Raw genomic sequence first — 22345 nt, 5'->3', positions numbered from 1 at the left:
GTTGATTCAGGGAAGGAACCAGTGTGTGCTCTGTGTCTCTTTTGACTTGTCAGAAACCACAGGGAGGTATGCTGCGTGTGCCCATGGAAATGGGGGCGCGATGGTACTAGCCTTGCTTTTCCATTTGCAAAGCTCCACGCGTGCTGCCTTGAAGCTCCCTGAAATTCTCTGCTGTTGACTGGCCTCTGGCCGCTGTAGGCATGGGTCTGGGAAGAAAATGAGTTTTCTCTGGCTACACAGGGTGCTTCCATGGCCGGGGTGGGGCTCATCTTGCCATGCTCTAGAGCTAAAGGGAATCTCAGCGTGAGTCCTTGCCTCGAGGTAAGGCCCTGAGTAGCCATGCAGAACGGGAGGCATGCAGCTCTCTCCATGAGCTCCTAGTCGCTGTTCTGCTTTATTTGAAAGCAGGTACCCTTGGAGAACTCCTAGGCCCCTCGGGTGAGCATCATTTTCGTTCCAAGATCACTGAGTACCTCCACACCCCTGTGGGCCTACTGAGCAACATCGAGGCCCATAGGTCCCTCGGAGGCCCTCTGTGTCTGCCGAGGGATGGGCAACACGCTGCACGTTGCTTCAGGAGGGCTACGTTTCTAGAGCACTCGAACGGCATCAGAACCACATTTCTAGGCAGTCCAACATGCCCTGGAAGGCTTCGACATTGCCCTCGTTTGAGCTGCCATGAGAAAACACTCTGCTTAGAATCCTTAGAGGACCTCGTACCTGAAGTCTCTCTGCTCAAGGAGAAAGTCAGCATCCTACCATGCGGTGTCGCTCACGGGACACTCAACGTGAGGACTTGCCTCGAGGTAAGGCCCTGAGTTGCTCTGCAGAAGCGGAGGCGTGCAGCAGTTTCCATGAGGCCGCAGGCGCTCCTCTGCAGCCTTTGAACGCCAGTACGCTTTTCGGGACACCTAGGTGCCTCGCCTGGAAACCCTCTGCCCTGCAAGAACACGGAGTACCCCCAGGCTCCCCTGGCCCTACTAAACAACATCCAGGCCAGTAGGCCTTCGGACTCACACTGTGTATGCCGAGTGAGGGGCAAAACAGTACACTCTTTCTTGGGACAGCTTGATTCCCCCAGCACTACCACAGGTTCACGAGCACGGTTCTAGCAGGTTCCAACATGCCGTGGAAGTCGCACTCATTCCCTACTCTGAGCTGCACTGCAAAAAACACTAGGCTTCGCCTTCCAACCAGGACCTCCTACCTGAAGTCACGCTGCCTCCAGGAGAAAGTCGGCTTGCGTTCCTATTGCCACGAAAGCACAGTTTTTCCTGTAGCACTGCAGGCTTCTGAAGAGGCACGGGCCCAGAGGCCTAGCTAGGGCGCGCCTTGGTTGAGGCCGTTCACTACATGCAGAACACCCTGCCTCGAGAAGCTGATTCGGGGAAGGACGAAGTGTGCGCTCTGTGTCTCTTTTGACTGCTCAGAAACCACAGGGAGGTATGCTGCGTGTGCCCATGGAAATGGGGGCGCGACGGTACTAGCCTTGCTTTTCCATTTGCAAAGCCCCGTTCACGCTCCCTTGAAGCGCCCTGAAATTCTCTGCTGTTGTCAGGCCTCTGGCCGCTGTAGGCATGGGACTGGGAAGAAAATGAGTTTTCTCTGGCTACACAGGGTGCTTCCATGGCCGGGGTGGGGCTCATCTTGCCATGCTCTAGAGCTAAAGAGAATCTCAACGTGAGTCCTTGCCTCGAGGTAAGGCCCTGAGTAGCCATGCAGAACGGGAGGCATGCAGCTCTCTCCATGAGCTCTTAGTCGCTGTTCTGCTTTATTTGAAAGAAGGTAGCCTTTGAGAACTCCTAGGCCCCTCGGGTGAGCATCATTTTCGTTCCAAGATCACTGAGTACCTCCACACCGCTGTGGGCCTACTGAGCAACATCGAGGCCCATAGGTCCCTCGGAGGCCCTCCGTGTCTGCCGAGTGATGGGCAACACACTGCACTCTTTCTTGGGACTTCTTGATTTACCCAGCACTCGCACAGGATCACGAGCCCCGTTCTAGCAAGGTCCAACATGCCGTGGAAGTCGCACTCTTTCCCTAGTCTGAGCTGCACTGAGAGAAACCCTCGGCTTCGCCTTCCATCCTGGACCTCGTACCTGAAGTCACCCTGCCTCCCGGAGAAAGGCGGAGTGCTTGCCTATTGCAACTGAAGCACAGTTTTCCCTGTAGCACTGCAGGCTTCTGCAGAGGCACGGGCCCAGAGGCCTAGCTAGGGCGTGCCTTGGCTGAGGCCGTTCACTAGATGCAGAACACCCTGCCTCGAGAAGTTGATTCAGGGAAGGAACCAGTGTGTGCTCTGTGTCTCTTTTGACTTGTCAGAAACCACAGGGAGGTATGCTGCGTGTGCCCATGGAAATGGGGGCGCGATGGTACTAGCCTTGCTTTTCCATTTGCAAAGCTCCACGCGTGCTGCCTTGAAGCTCCCTGAAATTCTCTGCTGTTGACTGGCCTCTGGCCGCTGTAGGCATGGGTCTGGGAAGAAAATGAGTTTTCTCTGGCTACACAGGGTGCTTCCATGGCCGGGGTGGGGCTCATCTTGCCATGCTCTAGAGCTAAAGGGAATCTCAGCGTGAGTCCTTGCCTCGAGGTAAGGCCCTGAGTAGCCATGCAGAACGGGAGGCATGCAGCTCTCTCCATGAGCTCCTAGTCGCTGTTCTGCTTTATTTGAAAGCAGGTACCCTTGGAGAACTCCTAGGCCCCTCGGGTGAGCATCATTTTCGTTCCAAGATCACTGAGTACCTCCACACCCCTGTGGGCCTGCTGAGCAACACCGAGGCCCATAGGTCCCTCGGAGGCCCTCTGTGTCTGCCGAGGGATGGGCAACACGCTGCACGTTGCTTCAGGAGAGCTCCATTTCCGGAGCACTCGCACAGCATTAGAACCACATTTCTAGGCAGTCCAGCATGCCCTGGAAGGCTTCGACATTGCCCTCGTTTGAGCTGCCATGAGAAAACACTCTGCTTAGAATCCTTAGAGGACCTCGTACCTGAAGTCTCTCTGCTCAAGGAGAAAGTCAGCATCCTACCATGCGGTGTCGCTCACGGGACACTCAACGTGAGGACTTGCCTCGAGGTAAGGCCCTGAGTTGCTCTGCAGAAGCGGAGGCGTGCAGCAGTTTCCATGAGGCCGCAGGCGCTCCTCTGCAGCCTTTGAACGCCAGTACGCTTTTCGGGACACCTAGGTGCCTCGCCTGGAAACCCTCTGCCCTGCAAGAACACGGAGTACCCCCAGGCTCCCCTGGCCCTACTAAACAACATCCAGGCCAGTAGGCCTTCGGACTCACACTGTGTATGCCGAGTGAGGGGCAAAACAGTACACTCTTTCTTGGGACAGCTTGATTCCCCCAGCACTACCACAGGTTCACGAGCACGGTTCTAGCAGGTTCCAACATGCCGTGGAAGTCGCACTCATTCCCTACTCTGAGCTGCACTGCAAAAAACACTAGGCTTCGCCTTCCAACCAGGACCTCCTACCTGAAGTCACGCTGCCTCCAGGAGAAAGTCAGCTTGCGTTCCTATTGCCACTAAAGCACAGTTTTTCCTGTAGCACTGCAGGCTTCTGAAGAGGCACGGGCCCAGAGGCCTAGCTAGGGCGCGCCTTGGTTGAGGCCGTTCACTACATGCAGAACACCCTGCCTCGAGAAGCTGATTCGGGGAAGGACGAAGTGTGCGCTCTGTGTCTCTTTTGACTGCTCAGAAACCACAGGGAGGTATGCTGCGTGTGCCCATGGAAATGGGGGCGCGACGGTACTAGCCTTGCTTTTCCATTTGCAAAGCCTCGTTCACGCTCCCTTGAAGCGCCCTGAAATTCTCTGCTGTTGTCAGGCCTCTGGCCGCTGTAGGCATGGGACTGGGAAGAAAATGAGTTTTCTCTGGCTACACAGGGTGCTTCCATGGCCGGGGTGGGGCTCATCTTGCCATGCTCTGGAGCTAAAGAGAATCTCAACGTGAGTCCTTGCCTCGAGGTAAGGCCCTGAGTAGCCATGCAGAACGGGAGGCATGCAGCTCTCTCCATGAGCTCTTAGTCGCTGTTCTGCTTTATTTGAAAGAAGGTAGCCATTGAGAACTCCTAGGCCCCTCGGGTGAGCATCATTTTCGTTCCAAGATCACTGAGTACCTCCACACCGCTGTGGGCCTACTGAGCAACATCGAGGCCCATAGGTCCCTCGGAGGCCCTCCGTGTCTGCCGAGTGATGGGCAACACACTGCACTCTTTCTTGGGACTTCTTGATTTACCCAGCACTCGCACAGGATCACGAGCCCCGTTCTAGCAAGGTCCAACATGCCGTGGAAGTCGCACTCTTTCCCTAGTCTGAGCTGCACTGAGAGAAACCCTCGGCTTCGCCTTCCATCCTGGACCTCGTACCTGAAGTCACCCTGCCTCCCGGAGAAAGGCGGAGTGCTTGCCTATTGCAACTGAAGCACAGTTTTCCCTGTAGCACTGCAGGCTTCTGCAGAGGCACGGGCCCAGAGGCCTAGCTAGGGCGTGCCTTGGCTGAGGCCGTTCACTAGATGCAGAACACCCTGCCTCGAGAAGTTGATTCAGGGAAGGAACCAGTGTGTGCTCTGTGTCTCTTTTGACTTGTCAGAAACCACAGGGAGGTATGCTGCGTGTGCCCATGGAAATGGGGGCGCGATGGTACTAGCCTTGCTTTTCCATTTGCAAAGCTCCACGCGTGCTGCCTTGAAGCTCCCTGAAATTCTCTGCTGTTGACTGGCCTCTGGCCGCTGTAGGCATGGGTCTGGGAAGAAAATGAGTTTTCTCTGGCTACACAGGGTGCTTCCATGGCCGGGGTGGGGCTCATCTTGCCATGCTCTAGAGCTAAAGGGAATCTCAGCGTGAGTCCTTGCCTCGAGGTAAGGCCCTGAGTAGCCATGCAGAACGGGAGGCATGCAGCTCTCTCCATGAGCTCCTAGTCGCTGTTCTGCTTTATTTGAAAGCAGGTACCCTTGGAGAACTCCTAGGCCCCTCGGGTGAGCATCATTTTCGTTCCAAGATCACTGAGTACCTCCACACCCCTGTGGGCCTGCTGAGCAACATCGAGGCCCATAGGTCCCTCGGAGGCCCTCTGTGTCTGCCGAGGGATGGGCAACATGCTGCACGTTACTTCAGGAGGGCTACGTTTCTAGAGCACTCGAACGGCATCAGAACCACATTTCTAGGCAGTCCAACATGCCCTGGAAGGCTTCGACATTGCCCTCGTTTGAGCTGCCATGAGAAAACACTCTGCTTAGAATCATTAGAGGACCTCGTACCTGAAGTCTCTCTGCTCAAGGAGAAAGTCAGCATCCTACCATGCGGTGTCGCTCACGGGACACTCAACGTGAGGACTTGCCTCGAGGTAAGGCCCTGAGTTGCTCTGCAGAAGCGGAGGCGTGCAGCAGTTTCCATGAGGCCGCAGGCGCTCCTCTGCAGCCTTTGAACGCCAGTACGCTTTTCGGGACACCTAGGTGCCTCGCCTGGAAACCCTCTGCCCTGCAAGAACACGGAGTACCCCCAGGCTCCCCTGGCCCTACTAAACAACATCCAGGCCAGTAGGCCTTCGGACTCACACTGTGTATGCCGAGTGAGGGGCAAAACAGTACACTCTTTCTTGGGACAGCTTGATTCCCCCAGCACTACCACAGGTTCACGAGCACGGTTCTAGCAGGTTCCAACATGCCGTGGAAGTCGCACTCATTCCCTACTCTGAGCTGCACTGCAAAAAACACTAGGCTTCGCCTTCCAACCAGGACCTCCTACCTGAAGTCACGCTGCCTCCAGGAGAAAGTCAGCTTGCGTTCCTATTGCCACTAAAGCACAGTTTTTCCTGTAGCACTGCAGGCTTCTGAAGAGGCACGGGCCCAGAGGCCTAGCTAGGGCGCGCCTTGGTTGAGGCCGTTCACTACATGCAGAACACCCTGCCTCGAGAAGCTGATTCGGGGAAGGACGAAGTGTGCGCTCTGTGTCTCTTTTGACTGCTCAGAAACCACAGGGAGGTATGCTGCGTGTGCCCATGGAAATGGGGGCGCGACGGTACTAGCCTTGCTTTTCCATTTGCAAAGCCTCGTTCACGCTCCCTTGAAGCGCCCTGAAATTCTCTGCTGTTGTCAGGCCTCTGGCCGCTGTAGGCATGGGACTGGGAAGAAAATGAGTTTTCTCTGGCTACACAGGGTGCTTCCATGGCCGGGGTGGGGCTCATCTTGCCATGCTCTGGAGCTAAAGAGAATCTCAACGTGAGTCCTTGCCTCGAGGTAAGGCCCTGAGTAGCCATGCAGGAAGGGAGGCATGCAGCTCTCTCCATGAGCTCTTAGTCGCTGTTCTGCTTTATTTGAAAGAAGGTAGCCATTGAGAACTCCTAGGCCCCTCGGGTGAGCATCATTTTCGTTCCAAGATCACTGAGTACCTCCACACCGCTGTGGGCCTACTGAGCAACATCGAGGCCCATAGGTCCCTCGGAGGCCCTCCGTGTCTGCCGAGTGATGGGCAACACACTGCACTCTTTCTTGGGACTTCTTGATTTACCCAGCACTCGCACAGGATCACGAGCCCCGTTCTAGCAAGGTCCAACATGCCGTGGAAGTCGCACTCTTTCCCTAGTCTGAGCTGCACTGAGAGAAACCCTCGGCTTCGCCTTCCATCCTGGACCTCGTACCTGAAGTCACCCTGCCTCCCGGAGAAAGGCGGAGTGCTTGCCTATTGCAACTGAAGCACAGTTTTCCCTGTAGCACTGCAGGCTTCTGCAGAGGCACGGGCCCAGAGGCCTAGCTAGGGCGTGCCTTGGCTGAGGCCGTTCACTAGATGCAGAACACCCTGCCTCGAGAAGTTGATTCAGGGAAGGAACCAGTGTGTGCTCTGTGTCTCTTTTGACTTGTCAGAAACCACAGGGAGGTATGCTGCGTGTGCCCATGGAAATGGGGGCGCGATGGTACTAGCCTTGCTTTTCCATTTGCAAAGCTCCACGCGTGCTGCCTTGAAGCTCCCTGAAATTCTCTGCTGTTGACTGGCCTCTGGCCGCTGTAGGCATGGGTCTGGGAAGAAAATGAGTTTTCTCTGGCTACACAGGGTGCTTCCATGGCCGGGGTGGGGCTCATCTTGCCATGCTCTAGAGCTAAAGGGAATCTCAGCGTGAGTCCTTGCCTCGAGGTAAGGCCCTGAGTAGCCATGCAGAACGGGAGGCATGCAGCTCTCTCCATGAGCTCCTAGTCGCTGTTCTGCTTTATTTGAAAGCAGGTACCCTTGGAGAACTCCTAGGCCCCTCGGGTGAGCATCATTTTCGTTCCAAGATCACTGAGTACCTCCACACCCCTGTGGGCCTGCTGAGCAACATCGAGGCCCATAGGTCCCTCGGAGGCCCTCTGTGTCTGCCGAGGGATGGGCAACATGCTGCACGTTACTTCAGGAGGGCTACGTTTCTAGAGCACTCGAACGGCATCAGAACCACATTTCTAGGCAGTCCAACATGCCCTGGAAGGCTTCGACATTGCCCTCGTTTGAGCTGCCATGAGAAAACACTCTGCTTAGAATCATTAGAGGACCTCGTACCTGAAGTCTCTCTGCTCAAGGAGAAAGTCAGCATCCTACCATGCGGTGTCGCTCACGGGACACTCAACGTGAGGACTTGCCTCGAGGTAAGGCCCTGAGTTGCTCTGCAGAAGCGGAGGCGTGCAGCAGTTTCCATGAGGCCGCAGGCGCTCCTCTGCAGCCTTTGAACGCCAGTACGCTTTTCGGGACACCTAGGTGCCTCGCCTGGAAACCCTCTGCCCTGCAAGAACACGGAGTACCCCCAGGCTCCCCTGGCCCTACTAAACAACATCCAGGCCAGTAGGCCTTCGGACTCACACTGTGTATGCCGAGTGAGGGGCAAAACAGTACACTCTTTCTTGGGACAGCTTGATTCCCCCAGCACTACCACAGGTTCACGAGCACGGTTCTAGCAGGTTCCAACATGCCGTGGAAGTCGCACTCATTCCCTACTCTGAGCTGCACTGCAAAAATCACTAGGCTTCGCCTTCCAACCAGGACCTCCTACCTGAAGTCACGCTGCCTCCAGGAGAAAGTCAGCTTGCGTTCCTATTGCCACTAAAGCACAGTTTTTCCTGTAGCACTGCAGGCTTCTGAAGAGGCACGGGCCCAGAGGCCTAGCTAGGGCGCGCCTTGGTTGAGGCCGTTCACTACATGCAGAACACCCTGCCTCGAGAAGCTGATTCGGGGAAGGACGAAGTGTGCGCTCTGTGTCTCTTTTGACTGCTCAGAAACCACAGGGAGGTATGCTGCGTGTGCCCATGGAAATGGGGGCGCGACGGTACTAGCCTTGCTTTTCCATTTGCAAAGCCTCGTTCACGCTCCCTTGAAGCGCCCTGAAATTCTCTGCTGTTGTCAGGCCTCTGGCCGCTGTAGGCATGGGACTGGGAAGAAAATGAGTTTTCTCTGGCTACACAGGGTGCTTCCATGGCCGGGGTGGGGCTCATCTTGCCATGCTCTGGAGCTAAAGAGAATCTCAACGTGAGTCCTTGCCTCGAGGTAAGGCCCTGAGTAGCCATGCAGGAAGGGAGGCATGCAGCTCTCTCCATGAGCTCTTAGTCGCTGTTCTGCTTTATTTGAAAGAAGGTAGCCATTGAGAACTCCTAGGCCCCTCGGGTGAGCATCATTTTCGTTCCAAGATCACTGAGTACCTCCACACCGCTGTGGGCCTACTGAGCAACATCGAGGCCCATAGGTCCCTCGGAGGCCCTCCGTGTCTGCCGAGTGATGGGCAACACACTGCACTCTTTCTTGGGACTTCTTGATTTACCCAGCACTCGCACAGGATCACGAGCCCCGTTCTAGCAAGGTCCAACATGCCGTGGAAGTCGCACTCTTTCCCTAGTCTGAGCTGCACTGAGAGAAACCCTCGGCTTCGCCTTCCATCCTGGACCTCGTACCTGAAGTCACCCTGCCTCCCGGAGAAAGGCGGAGTGCTTGCCTATTGCAACTGAAGCACAGTTTTCCCTGTAGCACTGCAGGCTTCTGCAGAGGCACGGGCCCAGAGGCCTAGCTAGGGCGTGCCTTGGCTGAGGCCGTTCACTAGATGCAGAACACCCTGCCTCGAGAAGTTGATTCAGGGAAGGAACCAGTGTGTGCTCTGTGTCTCTTTTGACTTGTCAGAAACCACAGGGAGGTATGCTGCGTGTGCCCATGGAAATGGGGGCGCGATGGTACTAGCCTTGCTTTTCCATTTGCAAAGCTCCACGCGTGCTGCCTTGAAGCTCCCTGAAATTCTCTGCTGTTGACTGGCCTCTGGCCGCTGTAGGCATGGGTCTGGGAAGAAAATGAGTTTTCTCTGGCTACACAGGGTGCTTCCATGGCCGGGGTGGGGCTCATCTTGCCATGCTCTAGAGCTAAAGGGAATCTCAGCGTGAGTCCTTGCCTCGAGGTAAGGCCCTGAGTAGCCATGCAGAACGGGAGGCATGCAGCTCTCTCCATGAGCTCCTAGTCGCTGTTCTGCTTTATTTGAAAGCAGGTACCCTTGGAGAACTCCTAGGCCCCTCGGGTGAGCATCATTTTCGTTCCAAGATCACTGAGTACCTCCACACCCCTGTGGGCCTGCTGAGCAACATCGAGGCCCATAGGTCCCTCGGAGGCCCTCTGTGTCTGCCGAGGGATGGGCAACACGCTGCACGTTACTTCAGGAGGGCTACGTTTCTAGAGCACTCGAACGGCATCAGAACCACATTTCTAGGCAGTCCAACATGCCCTGGAAGGCTTCGACATTGCCCTCGTTTGAGCTGCCATGAGAAAACACTCTGCTTAGAATCCTTAGAGGACCTCGTACCTGAAGTCTCTCTGCTCAAGGAGAAAGTCAGCATCCTACCATGCGGTGTCGCTCACGGGACACTCAACGTGAGGACTTGCCTCGAGGTAAGGCCCTGAGTTGCTCTGCAGAAGCGGAGGCGTGCAGCAGTTTCCATGAGGCCGCAGGCGCTCCTCTGCAGCCTTTGAACGCCAGTACGCTTTTCGGGACACCTAGGTGCCTCGCCTGGAAACCCTCTGCCCTGCAAGAACACGGAGTACCCCCAGGCTCCCCTGGCCCTACTAAACAACATCCAGGCCAGTAGGCCTTCGGACTCACACTGTGTATGCCGAGTGAGGGGCAAAACAGTACACTCTTTCTTGGGACAGCTTGATTCCCCCAGCACTACCACAGGTTCACGAGCACGGTTCTAGCAGGTTCCAACATGCCGTGGAAGTCGCACTCATTCCCTACTCTGAGCTGCACTGCAAAAAACACTAGGCTTCGCCTTCCAACCAGGACCTCCTACCTGAAGTCACGCTGCCTCCAGGAGAAAGTCAGCTTGCGTTCCTATTGCCACTAAAGCACAGTTTTTCCTGTAGCACTGCAGGCTTCTGAAGAGGCACGGGCCCAGAGGCCTAGCTAGGGCGCGCCTTGGTTGAGGCCGTTCACTACATGCAGAACACCCTGCCTCGAGAAGCTGATTCGGGGAAGGACGAAGTGTGCGCTCTGTGTCTCTTTTGACTGCTCAGAAACCACAGGGAGGTATGCTGCGTGTGCCCATGGAAATGGGGGCGCGACGGTACTAGCCTTGCTTTTCCATTTGCAAAGCCTCGTTCACGCTCCCTTGAAGCGCCCTGAAATTCTCTGCTGTTGTCAGGCCTCTGGCCGCTGTAGGCATGGGACTGGGAAGAAAATGAGTTTTCTCTGGCTACACAGGGTGCTTCCATGGCCGGGGTGGGGCTCATCTTGCCATGCTCTGGAGCTAAAGAGAATCTCAACGTGAGTCCTTGCCTCGAGGTAAGGCCCTGAGTAGCCATGCAGGAAGGGAGGCATGCAGCTCTCTCCATGAGCTCTTAGTCGCTGTTCTGCTTTATTTGAAAGAAGGTAGCCATTGAGAACTCCTAGGCCCCTCGGGTGAGCATCATTTTCGTTCCAAGATCACTGAGTACCTCCACACCGCTGTGGGCCTACTGAGCAACATCGAGGCCCATAGGTCCCTCGGAGGCCCTCCGTGTCTGCCGAGTGATGGGCAACACACTGCACTCTTTCTTGGGACTTCTTGATTTACCCAGCACTCGCACAGGATCACGAGCCCCGTTCTAGCAAGGTCCAACATGCCGTGGAAGTCGCACTCTTTCCCTAGTCTGAGCTGCACTGAGAGAAACCCTCGGCTTCGCCTTCCATCCTGGACCTCGTACCTGAAGTCACCCTGCCTCCCGGAGAAAGGCGGAGTGCTTGCCTATTGCAACTGAAGCACAGTTTTCCCTGTAGCACTGCAGGCTTCTGCAGAGGCACGGGCCCAGAGGCCTAGCTAGGGCGTGCCTTGGCTGAGGCCGTTCACTAGATGCAGAACACCCTGCCTCGAGAAGTTGATTCAGGGAAGGAACCAGTGTGTGCTCTGTGTCTCTTTTGACTTGTCAGAAACCACAGGGAGGTATGCTGCGTGTGCCCATGGAAATGGGGGCGCGATGGTACTAGCCTTGCTTTTCCATTTGCAAAGCTCCACGCGTGCTGCCTTGAAGCTCCCTGAAATTCTCTGCTGTTGACTGGCCTCTGGCCGCTGTAGGCATGGGTCTGGGAAGAAAATGAGTTTTCTCTGGCTACACAGGGTGCTTCCATGGCCGGGGTGGGGCTCATCTTGCCATGCTCTACAGCTAAAGGGAATCTCAGCGTGAGTCCTTGCCTCGAGGTAAGGCCCTGAGTAGCCATGCAGAACGGGAGGCATGCAGCTCTCTCCATGAGCTCCTAGTCGCTGTTCTGCTTTATTTGAAAGCAGGTACCCTTGGAGAACTCCTAGGCCCCTCGGGTGAGCATCATTTTCGTTCCAAGATCACTGAGTACCTCCACACCCCTGTGGGCCTGCTGAGCAACATCGAGGCCCATAGGTCCCTCGGAGGCCCTCTGTGTCTGCCGAGGGATGGGCAACACGCTGCACGTTACTTCAGGAGGGCTACGTTTCTAGAGCACTCGAACGGCATCAGAACCACATTTCTAGGCAGTCCAACATGCCCTGGAAGGCTTCGACATTGCCCTCGTTTGAGCTGCCATGAGAAAACACTCTGCTTAGAATCCTTAGAGGACCTCGTACCTGAAGTCTCTCTGCTCAAGGAGAAAGTCAGCATCCTACCATGCGGTGTCGCTCACGGGACACTCAACGTGAGGACTTGCCTCGAGGTAAGGCCCTGAGTTGCTCTGCAGAAGCGGAGGCGTGCAGCAGTTTCCATGAGGCCGCAGGCGCTCCTCTGCAGCCTTTGAACGCCAGTACGCTTTTCGGGACACCTAGGTGCCTCGCCTGGAAACCCTCTGCCCTGCAAGAACACGGAGTACCCCCAGGCTCCCCTGGCCCTACTAAACAACATCCAGGCCAGTAGGCCTTCGGACTCACACTGTGTATGCCGAGTGAGAGGCAAAACAGTACACTCTTTCTTGGGACAGCTTGATTCCCCCAGCACTACCACAGGTTCACGAGCACGGTTCTAGCAGGTTCCAACATGCCGTGGAAGTCGCACTCATTCCCTACTCTGAGCTGCACTGCAAAAAACACTAGGCTTCGCCTTCCAACCAGGACCTCCTACCTGAAGTCACGCTGCCTCCAGGAGAAAGTCAGCTTGCGTTCCTATTGCCACTAAAGCACAGTTTTTCCTGTAGCACTGCAGGCTTCTGAAGAGGCACGGGCCCAGAGGCCTAGCTAGGGCGCGCCTTGGTTGAGGCCGTTCACTACATGCAGAACACCCTGCCTCGAGAAGCTGATTCGGGGAAGGACGAAGTGTGCGCTCTGTGTCTCTTTTGACTGCTCAGAAACCACAGGGAGGTATGCTGCGTGTGCCCATGGAAATGGGGGCGCGACGGTACTAGCCTTGCTTTTCCATTTGCAAAGCCCCGTTCACGCTCCCTTGAAGCGCCCTGAAATTCTCTGCTGTTGTCAGGCCTCTGGCCGCTGTAGGCATGGGACTGGGAAGAAAATGAGTTTTCTCTGGCTACACAGGGTGCTTCCATGGCCGGGGTGGGGCTCATCTTGCCATGCTCTGGAGCTAAAGAGAATCTCAACGTGAGTCCTTGCCTCGAGGTAAGGCCCTGAGTAGCCATGCAGGAAGGGAGGCATGCAGCTCTCTCCATGAGCTCTTAGTCGCTGTTCTGCTTTATTTGAAAGAAGGTAGCCATTGAGAACTCCTAGGCCCCTCGGGTGAGCATCATTTTCGTTCCAAGATCACTGAGTACCTCCACACCGCTGTGGGCCTACTGAGCAACATCGAGGCCCATAGGTCCCTCGGAGGCCCTCCGTGTCTGCCGAGTGATGGGCAACACACTGCACTCTTTCTTGGGACTTCTTGATTTACCCAGCACTCGCACAGGATCACGAGCCCCGTTCTAGCAAGGTCCAACATGCCGTGGAAGTCGCACTCTTTCCCTAGTCTGAGCTGCACTGAGAGAAACCCTCGGCTTCGCCTTCCATCCTGGACCTCGTACCTGAAGTCACCCTGCCTCCCGGAGAAAGGCGGAGTGCTTGCCTATTGCAACTGAAGCACAGTTTTCCCTGTAGCACTGCAGGCTTCTGCAGAGGCACGGGCCCAGAGGCCTAGCTAGGGCGTGCCTTGGCTGAGGCCGTTCACTAGATGCAGAACACCCTGCCTCGAGAAGTTGATTCAGGGAAGGAACCAGTGTGTGCTCTGTGTCTCTTTTGACTTGTCAGAAACCACAGGGAGGTATGCTGCGTGTGCCCATGGAAATGGGGGCGCGATGGTACTAGCCTTGCTTTTCCATTTGCAAAGCTCCACGCGTGCTGCCTTGAAGCTCCCTGAAATTCTCTGCTGTTGACTGGCCTCTGGCCGCTGTAGGCATGGGTCTGGGAAGAAAATGAGTTTTCTCTGGCTACACAGGGTGCTTCCATGGCCGGGGTGGGGCTCATCTTGCCATGCTCTAGAGCTAAAGGGAATCTCAGCGTGAGTCCTTGCCTCGAGGTAAGGCCCTGAGTAGCCATGCAGAACGGGAGGCATGCAGCTCTCTCCATGAGCTCCTAGTCGCTGTTCTGCTTTATTTGAAAGCAGGTACCCTTGGAGAACTCCTAGGCCCCTCGGGTGAGCATCATTTTCGTTCCAAGATCACTGAGTACCTCCACACCCCTGTGGGCCTACTGAGCAACATCGAGGCCCATAGGTCCCTCGGAGGCCCTCTGTGTCTGCCGAGGGATGGGCAACACGCTGCACGTTGCTTCAGGAGGGCTACGTTTCTAGAGCACTCGAACGGCATCAGAACCACATTTCCAGGCAGTCCAGCATGCCCTGGAAGGCTTCGACATTGCCCTCGTTTGAGCTGCCATGAGAAAACACTCTGCTTAGAATCCTTAGAGGACCTCGTACCTGAAGTCTCTCTGCTCAAGGAGAAAGTCAGCATCCTACCATGCGGTGTCGCTCACGGGACACTCAACGTGAGGACTTGCCTCGAGGTAAGGCCCTGAGTTGCTCTGCAGAAGCGGAGGCGTGCAGCAGTTTCCATGAGGCCGCAGGCGCTCCTCTGCAGCCTTTGAACGCCAGTACGCTTTTCGGGACACCTAGGTGCCTCGCCTGGAAACCCTCTGCCCTGCAAGAACACGGAGTACCCCCAGGCTCCCCTGGCCCTACTAAACAACATCCAGGCCAGTAGGCCTTCGGACTCACACTGTGTATGCCGAGTGAGGGGCAAAACAGTACACTCTTTCTTGGGACAGCTTGATTCCCCCAGCACTACCACAGGTTCACGAGCACGGTTCTAGCAGGTTCCAACATGCCGTGGAAGTCGCACTCATTCCCTACTCTGAGCTGCACTGCAAAAAACACTAGGCTTCGCCTTCCAACCAGGACCTCCTACCTGAAGTCACGCTGCCTCCAGGAGAAAGTCAGCTTGCGTTCCTATTGCCACTAAAGCACAGTTTTTCCTGTAGCACTGCAGGCTTCTGAAGAGGCACGGGCCCAGAGGCCTAGCTAGGGCGCGCCTTGGTTGAGGCCGTTCACTACATGCAGAACACCCTGCCTCGAGAAGCTGATTCGGGGAAGGACGAAGTGTGCGCTCTGTGTCTCTTTTGACTGCTCAGAAACCACAGGGAGGTATGCTGCGTGTGCCCATGGAAATGGGGGCGCGACGGTACTAGCCTTGCTTTTCCATTTGCAAAGCCCCGTTCACGCTCCCTTGAAGCGCCCTGAAATTCTCTGCTGTTGTCAGGCCTCTGGCCGCTGTAGGCATGGGACTGGGAAGAAAATGAGTTTTCTCTGGCTACACAGGGTGCTTCCATGGCCGGGGTGGGGCTCATCTTGCCATGCTCTAGAGCTAAAGAGAATCTCAACGTGAGTCCTTGCCTCGAGGTAAGGCCCTGAGTAGCCATGCAGAACGGGAGGCATGCAGCTCTCTCCATGAGCTCTTAGTCGCTGTTCTGCTTTATTTGAAAGAAGGTAGCCATTGAGAACTCCTAGGCCCCTCGGGTGAGCATCATTTTCGTTCCAAGATCACTGAGTACCTCCACACCGCTGTGGGCCTACTGAGCAACATCGAGGCCCATAGGTCCCTCGGAGGCCCTCCGTGTCTGCCGAGTGATGGGCAACACACTGCACTCTTTCTTGGGACTTCTTGATTTACCCAGCACTCGCACAGGATCACGAGCCCCGTTCTAGCAAGGTCCAACATGCCGTGGAAGTCGCACTCTTTCCCTAGTCTGAGCTGCACTGAGAGAAACCCTCGGCTTCGCCTTCCATCCTGGACCTCGTACCTGAAGTCACCCTGCCTCCCGGAGAAAGGCGGAGTGCTTGCCTATTGCAACTGAAGCACAGTTTTCCCTGTAGCACTGCAGGCTTCTGCAGAGGCACGGGCCCAGAGGCCTAGCTAGGGCGTGCCTTGGCTGAGGCCGTTCACTAGATGCAGAACACCCTGCCTCGAGAAGTTGATTCAGGGAAGGAACCAGTGTGTGCTCTGTGTCTCTTTTGACTTGTCAGAAACCACAGGGAGGTATGCTGCGTGTGCCCATGGAAATGGGGGCGCGATGGTACTAGCCTTGCTTTTCCATTTGCAAAGCTCCACGCGTGCTGCCTTGAAGCTCCCTGAAATTCTCTGCTGTTGACTGGCCTCTGGCCGCTGTAGGCATGGGTCTGGGAAGAAAATGAGTTTTCTCTGGCTACACAGGGTGCTTCCATGGCCGGGGTGGGGCTCCTCTTGCCATGCTCTAGAGCTAAAGGGAATCTCAGCGTGAGTCCTTGCCTCGAGGTAAGGCCCTGAGTAGCCATGCAGAACGGGAGGCATGCAGCTCTCTCCATGAGCTCCTAGTCGCTGTTCTGCTTTATTTGAAAGCAGGTACCCTTGGAGAACTCCTAGGCCCCTCGGGTGAGCATCATTTTCGTTCCAAGATCACTGAGTACCTCCACACCCCTGTGGGCCTACTGAGCAACATCGAGGCCCATAGGTCCCTCGGAGGCCCTCTGTGTCTGCCGAGGGATGGGCAACACGCTGCACGTTGCTTCAGGAGGGCTACGTTTCTAGAGCACTCGAACGGCATCAGAACCACATTTCCAGGCAGTCCAACATGCCCTGGAAGGCTTCGACATTGCCCTCGTTTGAGCTGCCATGAGAAAACACTCTGCTTAGAATCCTTAGAGGACCTCGTACCTGAAGTCTCTCTGCTCAAGGAGAAAGTCAGCATCCTACCATGCGGTGTCGCTCACGGGACACTCAACGTGAGGACTTGCCTCGAGGTAAGGCCCTGAGTTGCTCTGCAGAAGCGGAGGCGTGCAGCAGTTTCCATGAGGCCGCAGGCGCTCCTCTGCAGCCTTTGAACGCCAGTACGCTTTTCGGGACACCTAGGTGCCTCGCCTGGAAACCCTCTGCCCTGCAAGAACACGGAGTACCCCCAGGCTCCCCTGGCCCTACTAAACAACATCCAGGCCAGTAGGCCTTCGGACTCACACTGTGTATGCCGAGTGAGGGGCAAAACAGTACACTCTTTCTTGGGACAGCTTGATTCCCCCAGCACTACCACAGGTTCACGAGCACGGTTCTAGCAGGTTCCAACATGCCGTGGAAGTCGCACTCATTCCCTACTCTGAGCTGCACTGCAAAAAACACTAGGCTTCGCCTTCCAACCAGGACCTCCTACCTGAAGTCACGCTGCCTCCAGGAGAAAGTCAGCTTGCGTTCCTATTGCCACTAAAGCACAGTTTTTCCTGTAGCACTGCAGGCTTCTGAAGAGGCACGGGCCCAGAGGCCTAGCTAGGGCGCGCCTTGGTTGAGGCCGTTCACTACATGCAGAACACCCTGCCTCGAGAAGCTGATTCGGGGAAGGACGAAGTGTGCGCTCTGTGTCTCTTTTGACTGCTCAGAAACCACAGGGAGGTATGCTGCGTGTGCCCATGGAAATGGGGGCGCGACGGTACTAGCCTTGCTTTTCCATTTGCAAAGCCCCGTTCACGCTCCCTTGAAGCGCCCTGAAATTCTCTGCTGTTGTCAGGCCTCTGGCCGCTGTAGGCATGGGACTGGGAAGAAAATGAGTTTTCTCTGGCTACACAGGGTGCTTCCATGGCCGGGGTGGGGCTCATCTTGCCATGCTCTAGAGCTAAAGAGAATCTCAACGTGAGTCCTTGCCTCGAGGTAAGGCCCTGAGTAGCCATGCAGAACGGGAGGCATGCAGCTCTCTCCATGAGCTCTTAGTCGCTGTTCTGCTTTATTTGAAAGAAGGTAGCCATTGAGAACTCCTAGGCCCCTCGGGTGAGCATCATTTTCGTTCCAAGATCACTGAGTACCTCCACACCGCTGTGGGCCTACTGAGCAACATCGAGGCCCATAGGTCCCTCGGAGGCCCTCCGTGTCTGCCGAGTGATGGGCAACACACTGCACTCTTTCTTGGGACTTCTTGATTTACCCAGCACTCGCACAGGATCACGAGCCCCGTTCTAGCAAGGTCCAACATGCCGTGGAAGTCGCACTCTTTCCCTAGTCTGAGCTGCACTGAGAGAAACCCTCGGCTTCGCCTTCCATCCTGGACCTCGTACCTGAAGTCACCCTGCCTCCCGGAGAAAGGCGGAGTGCTTGCCTATTGCAACTGAAGCACAGTTTTCCCTGTAGCACTGCAGGCTTCTGCAGAGGCACGGGCCCAGAGGCCTAGCTAGGGCGTGCCTTGGCTGAGGCCGTTCACTAGATGCAGAACACCCTGCCTCGAGAAGTTGATTCAGGGAAGGAACCAGTGTGTGCTCTGTGTCTCTTTTGACTTGTCAGAAACCACAGGGAGGTATGCTGCGTGTGCCCATGGAAATGGGGGCGCGATGGTACTAGCCTTGCTTTTCCATTTGCAAAGCTCCACGCGTGCTGCCTTGAAGCTCCCTGAAATTCTCTGCTGTTGACTGGCCTCTGGCCGCTGTAGGCATGGGTCTGGGAAGAAAATGAGTTTTCTCTGGCTACACAGGGTGCTTCCATGGCCGGGGTGGGGCTCATCTTGCCATGCTCTAGAGCTAAAGGGAATCTCAGCGTGAGTCCTTGCCTCGAGGTAAGGCCCTGAGTAGCCATGCAGAACGGGAGGCATGCAGCTCTCTCCATGAGCTCCTAGTCGCTGTTCTGCTTTATTTGAAAGCAGGTACCCTTGGAGAACTCCTAGGCCCCTCGGGTGAGCATCATTTTCGTTCCAAGATCACTGAGTACCTCCACACCCCTGTGGGCCTACTGAGCAACATCGAGGCCCATAGGTCCCTCGGAGGCCCTCTGTGTCTGCCGAGGGATGGGCAACACACTGCACGTTACTTCAGGAGGGCTACGTTTCTAGAGCACTCGAACGGCATCAGAACCACATTTCTAGGCAGTCCAACATGCCCTGGAAGTCTTCGACATTGCCCTCGTTTGAGCTGCCATGAGAAAACACTCTGCTTAGAATCCTTAGAGGACCTCGTACCTGAAGTCTCTCTGCTCAAGGCGAAAGTCAGCATCCTACCATGCGGTGTCGCTCACGGGACACTCAACGTGAGGACTTGCCTCGAGGTAAGGCCCTGAGTTGCTCTGCAGAAGCGGAGGCGTGCAGCAGTTTCCATGAGGCCGCAGGCGCTCCTCTGCAGCCTTTGAACGCCAGTACGCTTTTCGGGACACCTAGGTGCCTCGCCTGGAAACCCTCTGCCCTGCAAGAACACGGAGTACCCCCAGGCTCCCCTGGCCCTACTAAACAACATCCAGGCCAGTAGGCCTTCGGACTCACACTGTGTATGCCGAGTGAGGGGCAAAACAGTACACTCTTTCTTGGGACAGCTTGATTCCCCCAGCACTACCACAGGTTCACGAGCACGGTTCTAGCAGGTTCCAACATGCCGTGGAAGTCGCACTCATTCCCTACTCTGAGCTGCACTGCAAAAAACACTAGGCTTCGCCTTCCAACCAGGACCTCCTACCTGAAGTCACGCTGCCTCCAGGAGAAAGTCGGCTTGCGTTCCTATTGCCACTAAAGCACAGTTTTTCCTGTAGCACTGCAGGCTTCTGAAGAGGCACGGGCCCAGAGGCCTAGCTAGGGCGCGCCTTGGTTGAGGCCGTTCACTACATGCAGAACACCCTGCCTCGAGAAGCTGATTCGGGGAAGGACGAAGTGTGCGCTCTGTGTCTCTTTTGACTGCTCAGAAACCACAGGGAGGTATGCTGCGTGTGCCCATGGAAATGGGGGCGCGACGGTACTAGCCTTGCTTTTCCATTTGCAAAGCCCCGTTCACGCTCCCTTGAAGCGCCCTGAAATTCTCTGCTGTTGTCAGGCCTCTGGCCGCTGTAGGCATGGGACTGGGAAGAAAATGAGTTTTCTCTGGCTACACAGGGTGCTTCCATGGCCGGGGTGGGGCTCATCTTGCCATGCTCTAGAGCTAAAGAGAATCTCAACGTGAGTCCTTGCCTCGAGGTAAGGCCCTGAGTAGCCATGCAGAACGGGAGGCATGCAGCTCTCTCCATGAGCTCTTAGTCGCTGTTCTGCTTTATTAGAAAGAAGGTAGCCTTTGAGAACTCCTAGGCCCCTCGGGTGAGCATCATTTTCGTTCCAAGATCACTGAGTACCTCCACACCGCTGTGGGCCTACTGAGCAACATCGAGGCCCATAGGTCCCTCGGAGGCCCTCCGTGTCTGCCGAGTGATGGGCAACACACTGCACTCTTTCTTGGGACTTCTTGATTTACCCAGCACTCGCACAGGATCACGAGCCCCGTTCTAGCAAGGTCCAACATGCCGTGGAAGTCGCACTCTTTCCCTAGTCTGAGCTGCACTGAGAGAAACCCTCGGCTTCGCCTTCCATCCTGGACCTCGTACCTGAAGTCACCCTGCCTCCCGGAGAAAGGCGGAGTGCTTGCCTATTGCAACTGAAGCACAGTTTTCCCTGTAGCACTGCAGGCTTCTGCAGAGGCACGGGCCCAGAGGCCTAGCTAGGGCGTGCCTTGGCTGAGGCCGTTCACTAGATGCAGAACACCCTGCCTCGAGAAGTTGATTCAGGGAAGGAACCAGTGTGTGCTCTGTGTCTCTTTTGACTTGTCAGAAACCACAGGGAGGTATGCTGCGTGTGCCCATGGAAATGGGGGCGCGATGGTACTAGCCTTGCTTTTCCATTTGCAAAGCTCCACGCGTGCTGCCTTGAAGCTCCCTGAAATTCTCTGCTGTTGACTGGCCTCTGGCCGCTGTAGGCATGGGTCTGGGAAGAAAATGAGTTTTCTCTGGCTACACAGGGTGCTTCCATGGCCGGGGTGGGGCTCATCTTGCCATGCTCTAGAGCTAAAGGGAATCTCAGCGTGAGTCCTTGCCTCGAGGTAAGGCCCTGAGTAGCCATGCAGAACGGGAGGCATGCAGCTCTCTCCATGAGCTCCTAGTCGCTGTTCTGCTTTATTTGAAAGCAGGTACCCTTGGAGAACTCCTAGGCCCCTCGGGTGAGCATCATTTTCGTTCCAAGATCACTGAGTACCTCCACACCCCTGTGGGCCTGCTGAGCAACACCGAGGCCCATAGGTCCCTCGGAGGCCCTCTGTGTCTGCCGAGGGATGGGCAACACGCTGCACGTTGCTTCAGGAGAGCTCCATTTCCGGAGCACTCGCACAGCATTAGAACCACATTTCTAGGCAGTCCAGCATGCCCTGGAAGGCTTCGACATTGCCCTCGTTTGAGCTGCCATGAGAAAACACTCTGCTTAGAATCCTTAGAGGACCTCGTACCTGAAGTCTCTCTGCTCAAGGAGAAAGTCAGCATCCTACCATGCGGTGTCGCTCACGGGACACTCAACGTGAGGACTTGCCTCGAGGTAAGGCCCTGAGTTGCTCTGCAGAAGCGGAGGCGTGCAGCAGTTTCCATGAGGCCGCAGGCGCTCCTCTGCAGCCTTTGAACGCCAGTACGCTTTTCGGGACACCTAGGTGCCTCGCCTGGAAACCCTCTGCCCTGCAAGAACACGGAGTACCCCCAGGCTCCCCTGGCCCTACTAAACAACATCCAGGCCAGTAGGCCTTCGGACTCACACTGTGTATGCCGAGTGAGGGGCAAAACAGTACACTCTTTCTTGGGACAGCTTGATTCCCCCAGCACTACCACAGGTTCACGAGCACGGTTCTAGCAGGTTCCAACATGCCGTGGAAGTCGCACTCATTCCCTACTCTGAGCTGCACTGCAAAAAACACTAGGCTTCGCCTTCCAACCAGGACCTCCTACCTGAAGTCACGCTGCCTCCAGGAGAAAGTCGGCTTGCGTTCCTATTGCCACTAAAGCACAGTTTTGCCTGTAGCACTGCAGGCTTCTGAAGAGGCACGGGCCCAGAGGCCTAGCTAGGGCGCGCCTTGGTTGAGGCCGTTCACTACATGCAGAACACCCTGCCTCGAGAAGCTGATTCGGGGAAGGACGAAGTGTGCGCTCTGTGTCTCTTTTGACTGCTCAGAAACCACAGGGAGGTATGCTGCGTGTGCCCATGGAAATGGGGGCGCGACGGTACTAGCCTTGCTTTTCCATTTGCAAAGCCTCGTTCACGCTCCCTTGAAGCGCCCTGAAATTCTCTGCTGTTGTCAGGCCTCTGGCCGCTGTAGGCATGGGACTGGGAAGAAAATGAGTTTTCTCTGGCTACACAGGGTGCTTCCATGGCCGGGGTGGGGCTCATCTTGCCATGCTCTGGAGCTAAAGAGAATCTCAACGTGAGTCCTTGCCTCGAGGTAAGGCCCTGAGTAGCCATGCAGGAAGGGAGGCATGCAGCTCTCTCCATGAGCTCTTAGTCGCTGTTCTGCTTTATTTGAAAGAAGGTAGCCATTGAGAACTCCTAGGCCCCTCGGGTGAGCATCATTTTCGTTCCAAGATCACTGAGTACCTCCACACCGCTGTGGGCCTACTGAGCAACATCGAGGCCCATAGGTCCCTCGGAGGCCCTCCGTGTCTGCCGAG

This window comes from Eubalaena glacialis, chromosome 12, assembly GCF_028564815.1.
Source record: "Eubalaena glacialis isolate mEubGla1 chromosome 12, mEubGla1.1.hap2.+ XY, whole genome shotgun sequence".
Classification (NCBI taxonomy): domain Eukaryota; kingdom Metazoa; phylum Chordata; class Mammalia; order Artiodactyla; family Balaenidae; genus Eubalaena; species Eubalaena glacialis.
This window is presented reverse-complemented; position numbering follows the sequence as displayed.